Raw genomic sequence first — 14601 nt, 5'->3', positions numbered from 1 at the left:
CAGACAAGTGTCAGTGCTGACATGGGAAAGACAAGGAAGAGGGCAAAAATACTCCTCTGGGCAGATTTGATGAGGTTAGCTGCATCCTCTAGTTTCACTGATAAATTCTGTCTCTACATCAATCTTTAATGGAGTTTTTGCTCTCTTTTCTTTTAGAATTCTCTATCCTAGCTAAACCATAAGGGGGACACTATGGAAATTACGATGTTAGTTTAAGCATCCAATTTTAGGCCTAAAATTAGACAATGTTGTGGCTTTAGAGGTTTAGCATTTAAGACACAGCTTGCACAGTGATAAATTTGCCATCTTGTACTTAGCTGCAATGGTCCCATGTCACCCTGTTTCAATTCACCTGCTAAGTTAAATCAGCCATTAAGCAATAAATCTTTAAAGCTATGGAAGGGACATGTGTGCACAAATCAAATTATTTATTAACAATATACCTCAGCAAAATGTCAGTAAGTACCAAGGACCTCCTGCACACCACTTTAAAAATAAGCTCCCCGGAGCACAACTCAAAGAAATTGATTGAGTGCACCAATGTATTCTCATGTATTTCTCTTGATGCTGAACTTATCTCATGCATGAAAGATTTTGCAGGGCAATACACAAGTTCTTTATTCTTTTTTCTTGAAGGTGTTAAGCTAAGAGTTTCCAAGTATACCTAAGCATGTGCAAAAAGCAGCTTTTTGCAAATTCCTCTGAAAAAAAACCGCCGGTGTAAGGAGTGAACTTTTGCCAATGTTCTATTATTTGCTTGAATGACTGAGAACTATTGAGTTTATTAGCAAAAGAACATATTGCACCATGACACACAAGTATACCTGAGGTGAAGACAAAAGTGAGGACTGTACATGGCTAACAAAAAGATGTTTTTGCTCATTTCATTTTAATGCATCTTACAGTCTAGTTTGCTATTTTGATCTGATTTTTATTCAAAGTGATTTCCCTGGATTTTCTCCATTTATTTCTGGATCCCTTGTCTTGTTCTTATCTCCATTTTAACCACTTCTATTTTCTCTAGTCCTCATTTTCTATACTATCTTCCCCTTCATGTTTTGTGTCAAGGAAATGACAGATGCAGTCTAGTTTCTATTTAAGAAAAAATATTCCAAATTAAACTTGAATAAACACTTAACAACTGGGGAGTTTTATTTAGTAAATTACAGGGTTTTAAGAGTGGTATATCTTTACAGTATGTGCTTCTGTTATGTATGTTTATATAAGCCTTAATATAGCTTGGCAGCACACTACAGAAATGAGTAGATATAGAGAATACATGTTAAAATTTCGCCAAACAATGCCTGCAAGCAGGCACTGAGGCAAGTATTAATTATGCAGCTCCTGAACTGTTCAGCTTTGCCAAATACTGTGACTGAATTTCACAAGGCAAGACATATGGTAAATGACATTGTGTCTGTCCTAATATAACAAATGTGATTTAATTTTCATGTAAAACTATTCTGACAATTTCCTTATGTGATTTACATATGCATTTTATATTAAGCTCTTCCCCCTGAGGCGAATGTTGTGGATTGTATACTATAATTCTATTAGCAAGGGAACACAAATATCATCAAACTTATCAGTTTAATGCTTATATTAGAATGTTCCTTTAAGCATAACTTTTAGAGACTAGTTAAACTTTGTTTATATTATAAACTTTATGATGATGTATTTTTTAAACTTTGCTACAATATAATTGCTTCTCTTTCTGTCAATTTTTTTTTCAGGCAATGTAGCATAAAGCTTTTTTTTTTCTTTTTTGCCTTTATGAAAGTGAAATAATAAAAGAAAAAATTGTGTGGTTTTTTTCAAAAAAAATTGGTAAATTTGAGGGTGGTGGTATTCTCCTGAAGAGACAGAATACTCCATTTTCCCACTCTCAATCACACTGAATTCCTTTTTTCTTTTCTCATTCTAATGTAGCAAAATTTCTTCTCAAAATGTCAGTCAAACTAGTGAGACCCCCAAAGTTCAGATGGTTCTTCAATGTTCCTGTAGTATTGATAAGCTTTTTTTTTTAAGGCAAATAGAAAAAGAAAACTGCAATTACTGTGGATCTGCTGCACACAGCTTCCTTCTGCAGAGACCAGGGAAGTATTTGCATAATCCTTCAAAGGAAGTAGAAGCCTGGAGTGAGGCAGCTTCCTCCCTCTGCAAGGGTTCCTGATCAGCAGCGTGAACGTCTTGTGGTGTCCAAGTACAGCTCAAGCATCTAGATTTCCTCATTATGCACATGAAATTTCAACTTCAATCTTTCAAATTTAAGAGGCATTTTTCTAACTCTTTTTGATTCATAGTAAGTTACAACTCGAGGCAACTGTGCATTTCTATAAGTTTAGAGTCTGTTAATCATATGACTCAAGTTCACATTCCTTTCAATGCTTCCAGCACTTTACAACAGCATCTGTAACAATATTTCAAAATCCAGTATGCACATTTGTAGAAATGTGTAGAGATTTGAAAATGTAGAAATTTAGATCAGAAATGCTTCAAAAAATAAAAATATTAATAAACCTATATTTTAATAACTAATTAGATGTAAAAAAGTGCTCTCAAAAACACTGTCCTTTTTCCAGATGAAATTCAGCAAGAACTCTTCATATTTTTCAAAGGCTTTGCTAAAATCCTGTTGAAGACTGAAGAAAATCAGTGTCTTGGATTCTACCCTAGAAACCTGTTTCATAGAACACTGATGAGCTTCATCATACATGTGCTTAAGAATCCGTGACTCTTCTGGGAATTAGATGATTGAATCGTTCACATATATGTTCACATGTTTTCTTGTAGTTAAACTACGTATGATTTCAACAGTGCCTCATGGTTGTGTACAAACAGAACTATCTAACCCAGAAGTGTCTTTCAGGTATAATTTTTTTATGTTTGTTATTGAATTAGCAGGGAGAATAGTTTTGATTCTTTTTTTTTTATTATTTTCAAATACCTGGCAGAAATACCTCCTAAGAAATATTTAGAAACATTTTTATCCACTCCTTCATTTCTCATTATAACCTTATTGTCATCAACCTAAATAGGAGCAGAGTGAACATAAGCTATCACTCTTTGTAATAGCTGCTACACAGAAAAAGACCTGTCTAAACAGATCCTATAATCATCATGATTGTAGGATGAAATCCACCTGAAACTGCGGCTCTTAAAAGAATCAAACTTTGAATAATTTAATTTCCTAGAATTTATTAGAAAAATCACTGCATTAAATGGATGAAATGATGTTAATGGAGGTAGCTCAAGAAAGACGGGCTTCAGACAATTGTTTTTTTCCCTGTATCTTTACTGGAGTCTTTTATGCACAAAAGTAGGTTCAAAGATCATCCTATTTATATTAGCTTGTAGCCAGAATATGAAGTGGTGATCACAATGGTTTTCTGGACTGTTTGAGCACCTTTGTCTTTAATATAAGTTCTGTTTAATGGTAAAAATTGAAAAATCAGAAGCTTAATAACCAAAAGTGAGATTATGCATACAATTGCCTGATTTGACCTTTGGAATTCAAAAAATAACTCTATACATCCTTAAGTAATGATTACTCATAAAAAATTTTGAAAGCTTCCCTGTGTAATTCTTCTATGAGACTATCAGTGGAGTTTTGGACCTTAATTGTAATTAGTTTCTTGACACTAAATTTATCTTATTATGTCTTACTGTGTCTTAATGATTCCAACTGCCAGTACAAGCCTGTCATAAGATCATAAACCACTGTATTGTTAAAGTCTGTTTTAATTTTTTCTTTTTAAAATACCTTTCAGTTATAATTAATCTTTCTGGTTTTAAAACACATTAATTTTATTACAATGAATAATATGCAACAATATGCAACAAATCAGAAATTGAAATAATTTACATAAAGTCATAGAGAAAAATAGATAAAGTTTACTGCGACCACACTGGGAAGAACTATGCTGTCCACTTTGCAGCGGGAATTCCTGCTGGATCGTAGCAAACAATTTAAAAATTTACTTCTACCTTTATATGGATTGCAAATAATTCCAGTTATGTCTACATAAATAGCTATACTTACTTAATTACACATTACAGGAAAATTTAGGAAAAGTAATTTGAATACCTAAAGTAAAGCAAGCACATATATATTTGTGAAATATCCCAAACTACACTTAAGATAGGCAATTTGAAGCACCCAGTGGCTGAAAATACTTGAAGAGAAGGATATTGCACTTGCAGCACTTATCTACAGCCACGATCTTCTAAAGAGGAGTGGGTGTGAAGCTGTGAAGAAAAGCAATTCCATTCTCAGTAGGCTAGCACAGTACATTTTCAAAAGTTTCTAATTGAAGATATGCTTCATTTGCCTTAGCTATAAAAGAAGTCACATTTACTCATGATTATGTCTGTAAATGACCTCATAAAAAGTAGTCCTGAAAAAAAACCTAACCACAAAATCAATCCAAACAAAAGTAACATTTAGAATGCATTTTTAATTATGTAAAATTGTACATTTATTTGATCTTATTATCTAGCCAATATCAAAAGAGTTAAACTCCATTAAACTCAATAACTCAATGCTGATTCAATCAAATTCAAATTTGATTGCAGGTATATTATCTTTATTAGGAATACGTTTCATCCTAAAATGAAAAGGCCATAAATCAAGGGTCTCAAAAACAATACATGAAAAAAATAATAGTATTGTGACTAATGTGTTATTCATAACCAGTATATATAGTGGAGACTTCAGAAAGTTATGATGAAAGTGTTTAATAAACTAGAACAAATTTATCACAAAATATGCAAGAAAAATCAAGAATTTTGATACACAGTTTTTACTGATTTCACTGACAATTCATTCTATTTGAATATTTGGACTAGAGGGATTTTAATGCCATAGCCTAAGCATGCCTAGTCTCATATTTAAGACTCTCAGCTATACTTAAATGTACAGAGATTTATGGTTCATTGTGTTAAAGGTGCTTTAATTTGCAGGATTTTAGATTAGTCAGTGTTTGGTGGAAATTGTTTTGCTGGGTTGGGTTGATTTTTATTTTTTCGAAGGTGAGCTTTTTTAAATAGGTGGTAGAACACAGGATTCAGTATATTAAAATAGAAACTTTATGTCCTAGAATAAAAACCAACAAAGCAATAAGATGTATTAAAAACCTTACAAATAATTTGCATAATTTTGCTTCTAGATAAGTATGGGAAAAGAAAAGGGAAGTGGAAATTTATACAAGTTTGCTTTCATTTTGTGCACTATTAGAATATGTCTGGGACATCCTTCCAGTCACACCTCTAGTATAGTTACGTTGACAGTGAGACTGATTTTGCCTAATTTTGTATTTCCATCAGCCTCAAGTAGTCAGGTGAAGCTTAGCTGTCAATGGTAAGCAATAGTTTTTTCTGAGGTGCTTCTTGTTTACTTAAGGATAGATACACAGAAATATATAGATGCTTCTTTTTATAAAATATGCATTTCTTTCTACTATTTAAGAAGTCTATGTTGAGGCCAAGCAGAAATGTGAAACGAGCAAGAAGAATACTCTGCTGTTTGCCCACTCAAGAGATGTCCATTTTTCCTTGCCGAACAGTGCTGGACCAAGGCTTTGGTGAGAGCTTTAGCTCATCTTTAAGGCCACAGCTTTGCCTTCTACGTAGAATTTCAATCAATCCAGAAAGGATAAAGCACTGAAAAGCCTACACAGAGGATCAGTTTGCTTCACATTAAAGAACCAGAGCACCTGTGAATTTCATGACATTTCACTGTCATTTCTTTTCTGATTTCCTGTTGGAAAAAATAACTTTGTTTCCTAACTTGAAACAGGAATAAATAATGAAACATTGGAAATTTGAATACCAAATCCAATCACATTCATTTATAATTTCTTTCAAGTTTCTAATTTTCAATTTCTATATGGAATGTCTCCAGGAATGTTGCAGTAGCACTGTTAGAAGTTCTCAGAGCTCAAATTTTGCTGACCATAAAGCCGTATGGTTCAGTGCTGATGGCTCTGTCCTTCATGCCACTTTCTCCCTTCTGTCACAGCGCTCCAAATGGAACACCACTACCTTCTGGACTTTAGTTCATCAAAAATGTACATATGAGCCAAATAAGTACCTCTCTACAACTGTATTTTAGAGGTCAATTTATGGTCTTCTTTCTCTGGCATCAGAAAAAGAAGGAAAATACACACAAGTTCCAATATTTTCTCTGCTCTTGTTCAAATAAAAGCAAATATACTGTATCTGATTTTGTTTCAGGGAGTTGTTCATATAACAACACTAAAATGTTTATTCCTCCAGAGTTTAAATTTGTATTGTTTCTTTATGAGCTTTGAACAATGGAGATTTTTCAAAAAGAAAAAACTTTTTAAAGAGATACATAAGCAAATCTGTAATTATCATAATTTAACCCCAACTGACAAGAAACCATCACTCACTCACTCATTCACTCATCCACTAACTACTCTGCCCCTTCACAGGGATGAGGAGGAAAACCAGGAAAAGGTAAAACTTATTGTTTGAAAGAAAAACAGTTGAATAATTGGAAACAAAAGTAAATTATAACAATAATAAAATAACAAGAACATTAATATCACTGTAATGAAAAGGAGAGGGAGATCAAGGAACAAAGCCCAACAAGTGATCTTCAACACAGTTGTTCACCACATGCTGGCTGATGCCCCCTTTTCCTCAAGGAGTGACTGGCCCCTCATGGACAACTGTCCCCAGTTTATTCGCTGGGCAGGTTGCTCTGTGTAATGGAATATCCCTTTAGCCAGCTCAGGTCAGCTGTCCTAAACATGCTCCCTCCTGGCTTCTTGTGCAGCTGTTTTCTGGGAGAACATAGGAAACTTAAAACTCCTTGATTTAGAGTAAGCACTGCTTAGGAACAGCTAAAACATCAGTGTGATATCAATATTATTCTCTTATAAAATTCAAAAAACAGCACTATATCACCATCAAGAAGAAAATAAACTCTATGCTGTCTGAAACTAGGACAATAATGTAATAATTTCCCCCCATTTTTATTACTTGTTCCATTTTTTCTTCTCCTGAGGAAATCTACCTTCTATCTTCAACAATTATTTGAAATTACTGTGTTAGTTTTGAACTCACGTTTGAAAAAGAAACTATATGAACTAAATGGAATTTGTATGTTTGTTTTATGCAGTGTACACTTGTGTCACTAAATATAATTGGCATGATTAACTGTGCTTCTGCATAGCTTACCAGTTTTTGAGCTGGTTGAACTGAGCCAAAAAAAAAAAAAAAAAAAAAAAAAAAAAAAAGAAAAAAAAAAAAGCTTTTTTAGTTCAGTGGAATTTTTATTAAGATAGTCAGTTCATGAAGTTTTTGTGTTCTTTCCCTTATTTATTTAATTAGGGGCACCCAACAGGCCAACATATGCAATTTAATGGTGCAATTTGCAGAAGTTACAAAAAGCAGAATCCCTGCTGAAAATTTAAAGAGGGAGTGTACCTATTTTCTGCTTCTATTACTTCATATAATGGCTTCCCAGATGATACAGAATGGCAAGCAAGAAAAATGCTGATGATGCATGACTTACACCAACTGCTTGTGAATTGAAAGCAGATGTGGATAGTGGGAGGCTGACCATTTCTAATACAAGTTACAATATAAGTAACTGGGAAAAAAAATCTAACAAAGTCTACCAGTGGTGTTCAAGAATAGGCGTCATAGCTGAAATGCCTCCTTTTAAGAGGGCAGAAAAAATGACAGCTACCACAATAGCAAATAAGGAAATTGTATCAAACATATAGTGCAAGGAAATAGAAACTATAAATATAATGGAAATAGATAAAGCACAATGGCATTGCTGTATGCCTGTTGCTATTATGTATCCAATTTATTTTAATTTTCAGCTTTACAATAAAACCACCAATAGGATTCAAACCTAAATGCCTGTAAGAACCACTGTCATTGCACTGCTATAAATCCACTATTTTGTTCAGAAAAAAAATCTTTGTTAAAGAAGAAGCACATGCTGCCCACACACACATTGCTTTGAACTATACTCTAGATTACACTTATGTGCTCTGGAAAAGGGGTAGACAACCAGATTTGACTCCACTAGTACAAATTCTTGATTCAGTACACTACTCATTACCTATATTTTCATTGCAAGTTTCATCATTTTCAACTACTACTTATCATAGTACTCTCAATATTTGCAATTCCTTACCTTCCCAGGTGCGCTGTATTTCTCTCTTATCGACTCTTTTACAAATCAACATTATTTATGGGTCTTCGGGGTTTTATCATAGAAAACTTTCTCTAAAAGGAAGATACTCTAAGGGATATTCACAGCTTTTATCTCCCCAGTTGTTTTTGGTATCTAAACAACATAACCTGTTCTCCACCCTCATTTTACTAAACTTCTTTATTAAACATCAATGTTAAATACCCTTAATTAAATAAATAACCTTGGTGTTTTCAGGTTTTATATGATCCAAGTTCGTATTCAGTGTGGTGCAGTGAAGGTTATTAATCATCTGAGACTATTTTGCTAGAGCCATGTTAAATCACTTTCTACAAACTGTGACAGCATTTAACTTTCCCTGCTCACAATATTTTTCCAGCTCTCAAGAAGTTTTTAGATATACTTCTAAGAGTTGCCTATTTTTTTTTCCTGTTCACTTCAGATTAAAGTTCCATTTGCCTTGGGCATTTTGGCAGCTTTCAAAGAGTGAGACTATTCATCCTGGTCTGATCCTCATTCCAACTCCATGCTTTTTTCTTTTTCCTGTGAAATTTATATCTTTTTTCTGGAATATGAAACTTTTCTTTCTTTCTTTCCTAATACTGCAGTTAAAAATTTATATGACATTTTTGCATCAGCATATTCATGTTTCAATAAATTACTTCTTACAAACTCTTGAAATCAATCTTGCCCTATCACTGTTATTCATTGGGATCTTTGCCAGAGACTTCGGTGAAGAAATGGTATCAATATCATTCATGAGTTTTCAGTATTACTTAAAAGCAGCAACCATTTTGTACATGGAGGGGAAAAAAACTATTTTCAAAGTTAGGAAAAGACTGGAGAGCAAATGAATAAGAAGTTCTTGAAATATGCAAAGAAAAATATATTTGAGGAGAAGATTGTTGCCTTTTGGGATTGAAGAACTTGGTAGAAATGCAGCTGGTTTTCAGTTTTCCTGACTGTATGTTTAGATTATTAATGGAGGATCAGATAACAGTTCTGGTTATTTCATCCTAAGATTTTAGAACCAGTATGTATCATTTTTGCTCTCTCAGTTGCTTTACTTTACAAGTTGCTTTACTTCTTTTTTCTTTCTGTTCCTCAAGTCTGAGTGAACTAGTCAATGAATTGATCTACTCAGAAAACTTAGAATAAATAAAATGTTCTCCCCGCACCTGGAGAAGGAGCAGATGCTGTCAGGAGTGATTTAGCACTTCAACAGACTGCTTCTGTCTGCATACCCAGTGACTTTTGCTAGTTCACTTGTCTGATTTCCCTAAAGTATTGGCAGCAAATATGTTCTACTTCATACTTTTATCTTTAAAATTAAATTTAATACACTCTAATAAGTTTAGAGTATTATAACAGTATAATATTACTGTTATAGTAATATTATCTCAAACTAAAGGCTTTAATGTGTGAAATTATTGCTATCAGTAATTTAAATAAACAACTCTGGATCCATTTTGTTACATCATTGCTTTAAAAAAAATATGTTTGGTATTTTTTTGTTTTTCAGATAATGACATATGTGTGACACACTGTCTCTTTCTCTGCTAATCAAGGTCCTTCCTGTCCTTATTTGTCTTCCACATAAAGTATTGCTTCTCAGCAATGGAAGGGTAGGCTACTCTCACATTCCAGATCACAGGAGGGCTAAATGACAGAATGAGCAGTCAGCTTTAACTTCTTCCCCAGAAGAGGCAGAGCTATTTAGTCTCACAAAACTACGTTACTTCGCATTTCTTTGTTGATTTTTTTTTTTTTGCTTCTTTTCAAAGTTTGCCTCTGTTTATCCTACAGAGTGCAGGATGAACTTTCTAATTTTTATTCACTACCATGATAGTTCAGATAGATGAGCCTACACATCTGCCTAGTGCTCTGTATTGTAACTCAAAGTTTTGTACCATAGTCTTTTGCTCCAAGTAGACATGATCTGAATCCTTACAACACCTCACAGAAGGTTCTTAGATATCTAATCCTCATTAGTCTCACTAAGATTTATGGTTTATGGCCTCAACTGAATGCAAACATTTCCAATCCCTGATCTTGCAGCAGCAAGGTTAAGGAGTTCTTCACCAGTGAACTAACTGAGGGTAGAACTCGATACAAAATATGACTGTCATTAATTATTAGGAAAACATTATTATAGGCTTACCACAGCATACTCACACAAGGTGACAGAAAATGGAAAATTTGTACCTGGTCTTCTTAATTCCAAAATTCAAAGTAAAAAAAATTCAGCATTTTTCCCTGAGTTATTGTCTATTGTGGATACATTAATTGCCTTTGTTAATTCAAAGTAATTATTAATCCTAAATTTTGCTCATGTTATGAAAACAAGTTAGTTAATCAAAATGTTGTCTAAATAAGGGGAAGTTTTATGCAGTACAGAAGTGCTCATCACTTATGAAATAAGATCTTCCGTTTGAAAAGTTCTTCAGAATTTAGATAAGCTATAAATTGCATAAAGCTTGGGGTTATTTTTCTGCTTTTTTATCTAATTATGCTTTATCTTTCAACAAACTGCTTCTCAATACCCTTTTTGTTCTGAAAAAACCCCTCCAGAAATCAAAGCTGCTTATGTCCATCACTGTGGCTTATTTACTTACCTTCGTCTTACAGAAATGTGTGACAGGCTTCCTGTCCCACTGGTGCCTCTGTGAATGACAACTAGATGTTTATATTTCCAGTCCATAACTGATGGATTAAATGCATCAACTTCTGCCTCTGGTATTTGAGGTGTGTACATTAATACATGTGTGACCATCCTAACTCACATAAATGTTAATTACTGACATTATCCATTCATATTCACAAGTATTGATCACTCTTATTGGCTTGGTTTCCTACACTCTTTCTATTCTTTCAGTTAGAACTCTTTAAAATGTCCTAAATATGTATTTTTATATTTACAGTCCATATCATGAAGTCAATCTCTTTCATGCACAGTTACTCCTTTAGAGATTCTGCTTGACATACCGTTTCAAGAATGAAGTTATAATCTTGAATATTTATATTGCTGCTTTGCAACTGGATGATGCATGTGGTCAGCTGGACTTTGCTCTGTAACCTGGTGTGTAAGGCCCAACTTTGAAGTAGCCACCTTGAAAAAAATTGCTATTCTGTATTGCAGTGAAGTTTTGTTGAAATTAATATACTAGAAGATGATTTTTAAACGTAATCCCATGCAGTGGTCTGTGATATATCTATTTAAATCTGAATTTCTGATACAGTAGAAGTACCTATTGTTGCTTTGCTTTTAGAGATAAAACTATTGTCACACAAAGACAACTGAATTTCAGTTTTTAGGAAAGGCTTGCTTTCTGTTTTTGTTTTACAGTCTGAACAGAAGAATGCAAGGGAGCATGTAACCACAGAGTGACAAAATGGTTTGGTTTGGACAAGACCTTAAAGACCATCTAGTTCCAACCCTTCCCCAGCCATGGGAAGCCATACCCTCCACTAGATCAGGTAGCTCAGGATCTCATCCAGCTTGGCCTTGAATTGCCATGGTTGTTACTACTTTTATTAGAAGATTTTCCATCCCAAATATTACTGCTGAGAAGCTATTAAAAAAAGGAAAAGTTCAAAACCACAAATAGTTAATAGTGTATTTTTTATGCCAGGTGCAATCAAGTTTGTTGAATAACATCGCATACTACAATTAAGTGAGACCCTTTTAAATAAACCACATAAATAATATAAGAATGAATTCTGTGGTTGTAAAGAAGAGAGGATTTTTGACTAGCATAGGTCTGGCAGGTGGTATGTGGAACTATGGAGTCCATTGCAAAGTGTCTGAAAAATACAAATTGATTAGTAAGAAATGTCTTCAGAAAGGCTTGTATATTTTATGGTTTTTTCCTAATTTTACTACTAAGATGGTTGAACTGAGGTGACTCAAAAATTTTTCAAGCCAAGTGTATTAATTTGACACAAAGAAAACTATATAGATGAAGCTTTGCACTTAATATAATAATATTATCTCAGAGCCCTGAATGAAATTACACTCTGAGGAATAGCTTTAAAAAAAAATTGATCTTTCTTTGCAGTTCCTCCTCCCCCCTCTCCCATACCCTATATATTATTGCCTACAAACAAAAAATTTGAAGTACATGTGTGTGAAGGAATCATTTGATCTATCGTTGGAAAAAGATGAGTCATTAATTTTTTTTAAATTATATAAGAAAAATTTTTTGGTTTCTATTTTCTGATTTTAAAGAGCTGCAGTTCCACTGCCGTGAGTCCATAGGTAATTCTCAATTAATCATTTCCCAGTATTATATTAATTTTAAATGAGAGCAGATGGGATGTGTTATGTGCTGGTTTTTTCATAGTTTCTATGGTGCTTGAGAGATTTAGCTGTGTGTGTTTTTTTGACGTTATGACAGATTTTTTTTTGGAGGGGGTGGGTTGTTTGGGTTTAGTTGCTGTTGACATGTATCACACCACTAATAATAATGTTATAATTTACATGACAGCTCCTAGACTAGTAATATTTTGGAAAAAAAAAAAAAAAAAAAAAAAAAAAAAACCGAAAAAAACACAAACAAAAACTACCAACCCCCCCCCAAAAAAACAAAACAAAACAAAACAAAAAAAAAAAAAAAAACCTAACCAAACAAAAACAAAAACAAAAAAACTTCACTGATTGCTTTTGCCTGAATTTTTAGGACAATTCAGGGATATATTGTAGTGTTCTAGAAGACTCACTGTGAACATGGGGAGGCCTTATGTAGAATGATAACTGCTGCACAAGTTCCTGTTATTCATTTAGGTTAATAATGGACAGAAAGTATTTTATATTCTTTCTTTTAAAGATTTGAGTTTGGGAGTCTTTTGAGGGCTTTTGTGGGTTAAAAAATTAAGGAAGATTTGCTGCTTTCTTTGCTCTTTAGAAATCCTCATGTATATGAAAAATGATTGTAAACATATTCCTAGATTAAGATTGATTCAGTATGTGAATTTACATCAATTTGAATATATAATTAATTTAAAAGGAAAAAAATTATACTGCACTTCAAGATTTCATTGTAAATTATTAAAAGAAACAAGACATTTTGCAATAGTATTTGTATTAATTTATTTATTTATTTATTTTGTCTTTTAATGTTGGGTATTTGGTATAATTTCATGTGTTGGAGTGGGTGGACCAAGTAGACCAGTAAGTCTCATGTCCCTTATTTTCAGATTCCTTAATTTAAAATCCCCTTGCTGTTCTTATTGAGATCTCACATCAAGCTAGGAATATATAAACATAAGATTAAACATCAGAAATGTTCTGACTCTCATACACAGTTTTGTAGGGGGTTACTGATTAAGAGGAACGAATTGATATGAAGTAGCTGTTGATTTAGGAAGAAAAAAATAAGCACTCATTGCATACTGAAAAAACAAACAAACTACAAAACAAACAAAAACAAAAAAAAATCCCCATTTTGAATAATGTTCTAGAGACGGAAAATTCAAATTCTTGATAACTAACTCACTTAGTCTTGATAAGATCTAAAGCCCATTCATCTGTATTTTTAATGCTGTAGTAGCTAGGGCTCTTATTGCACTACAAGTAGAGGTGATGTATCATTTTAATAATAGCAAAGATCTTTATTTACCCTTTGCTTAAGTGGGAAATAATTGTAACATTAAGTGACATTAAACTGAGATTTCAAGTTTTCTCATGTTGATTTTAGAAGGAGTAAAAAAAAAATAAAGCTCAAAAAACCTTTTGTGTTTTTCTGTCAGAAATAATGGAAGAAAAAATGAAAAATTCAATATTACAAGTATCACATAGGTAGGTATGGCACTGGAAAGTGAGGTGCAGATTGCCCGGGTTTATAAATCAGAAGTAGAGCTGGAAGTTTCCTCCTGAGCTTGTTTAATTCATTTCCTCTAAACAAGGTTCTACGCTACCTTCCTCATAGGGAAACGGCCTAAACTTTGTCCAGATTGTTAATAAAGTAGTGACACTTCTGTAGATACTTTACAGTGTTCAAATACTGCCCCTGTTAGCTTCCTTTATTTCTTTCCCCCCAATGGATCATAAATGAATTTTTCTGCAGATTTTATTTCTTCTTCTAGGGATGCGAAGAATAATTATTTCCATGTCCATTGCTGCAGCTTATTGTGTATTTGGTTATTATGTTTTTCCCTGAACTATGTAATAACTTGCACTGTGTTCCTGTTATAAACCTAAATTCATTGTTTATTTGAACAAATTCTATTTATGTTAATGACTTTTCCCAATATTTTAAATAGTTCAGACAAAATTACAAAACAATTCAGTTAGTGATATTTATCACTCAAGAATCTTAAAAATGAAAAAAAAAAAAAAAAAAGAAATTGATCTTTGCTGCCAGTGTTGTCATAAACACAGGTTTAAAATTGTGGTCATCTTCAGG

This window comes from Chamaea fasciata, unplaced genomic scaffold (assembly GCF_029207755.1).
Source record: "Chamaea fasciata isolate MVZ Bird 193981 ecotype frontalis unplaced genomic scaffold, bChaFas1.0.hap1 SCAF_3, whole genome shotgun sequence".
Classification (NCBI taxonomy): domain Eukaryota; kingdom Metazoa; phylum Chordata; class Aves; order Passeriformes; family Sylviidae; genus Chamaea; species Chamaea fasciata.
This window is presented reverse-complemented; position numbering follows the sequence as displayed.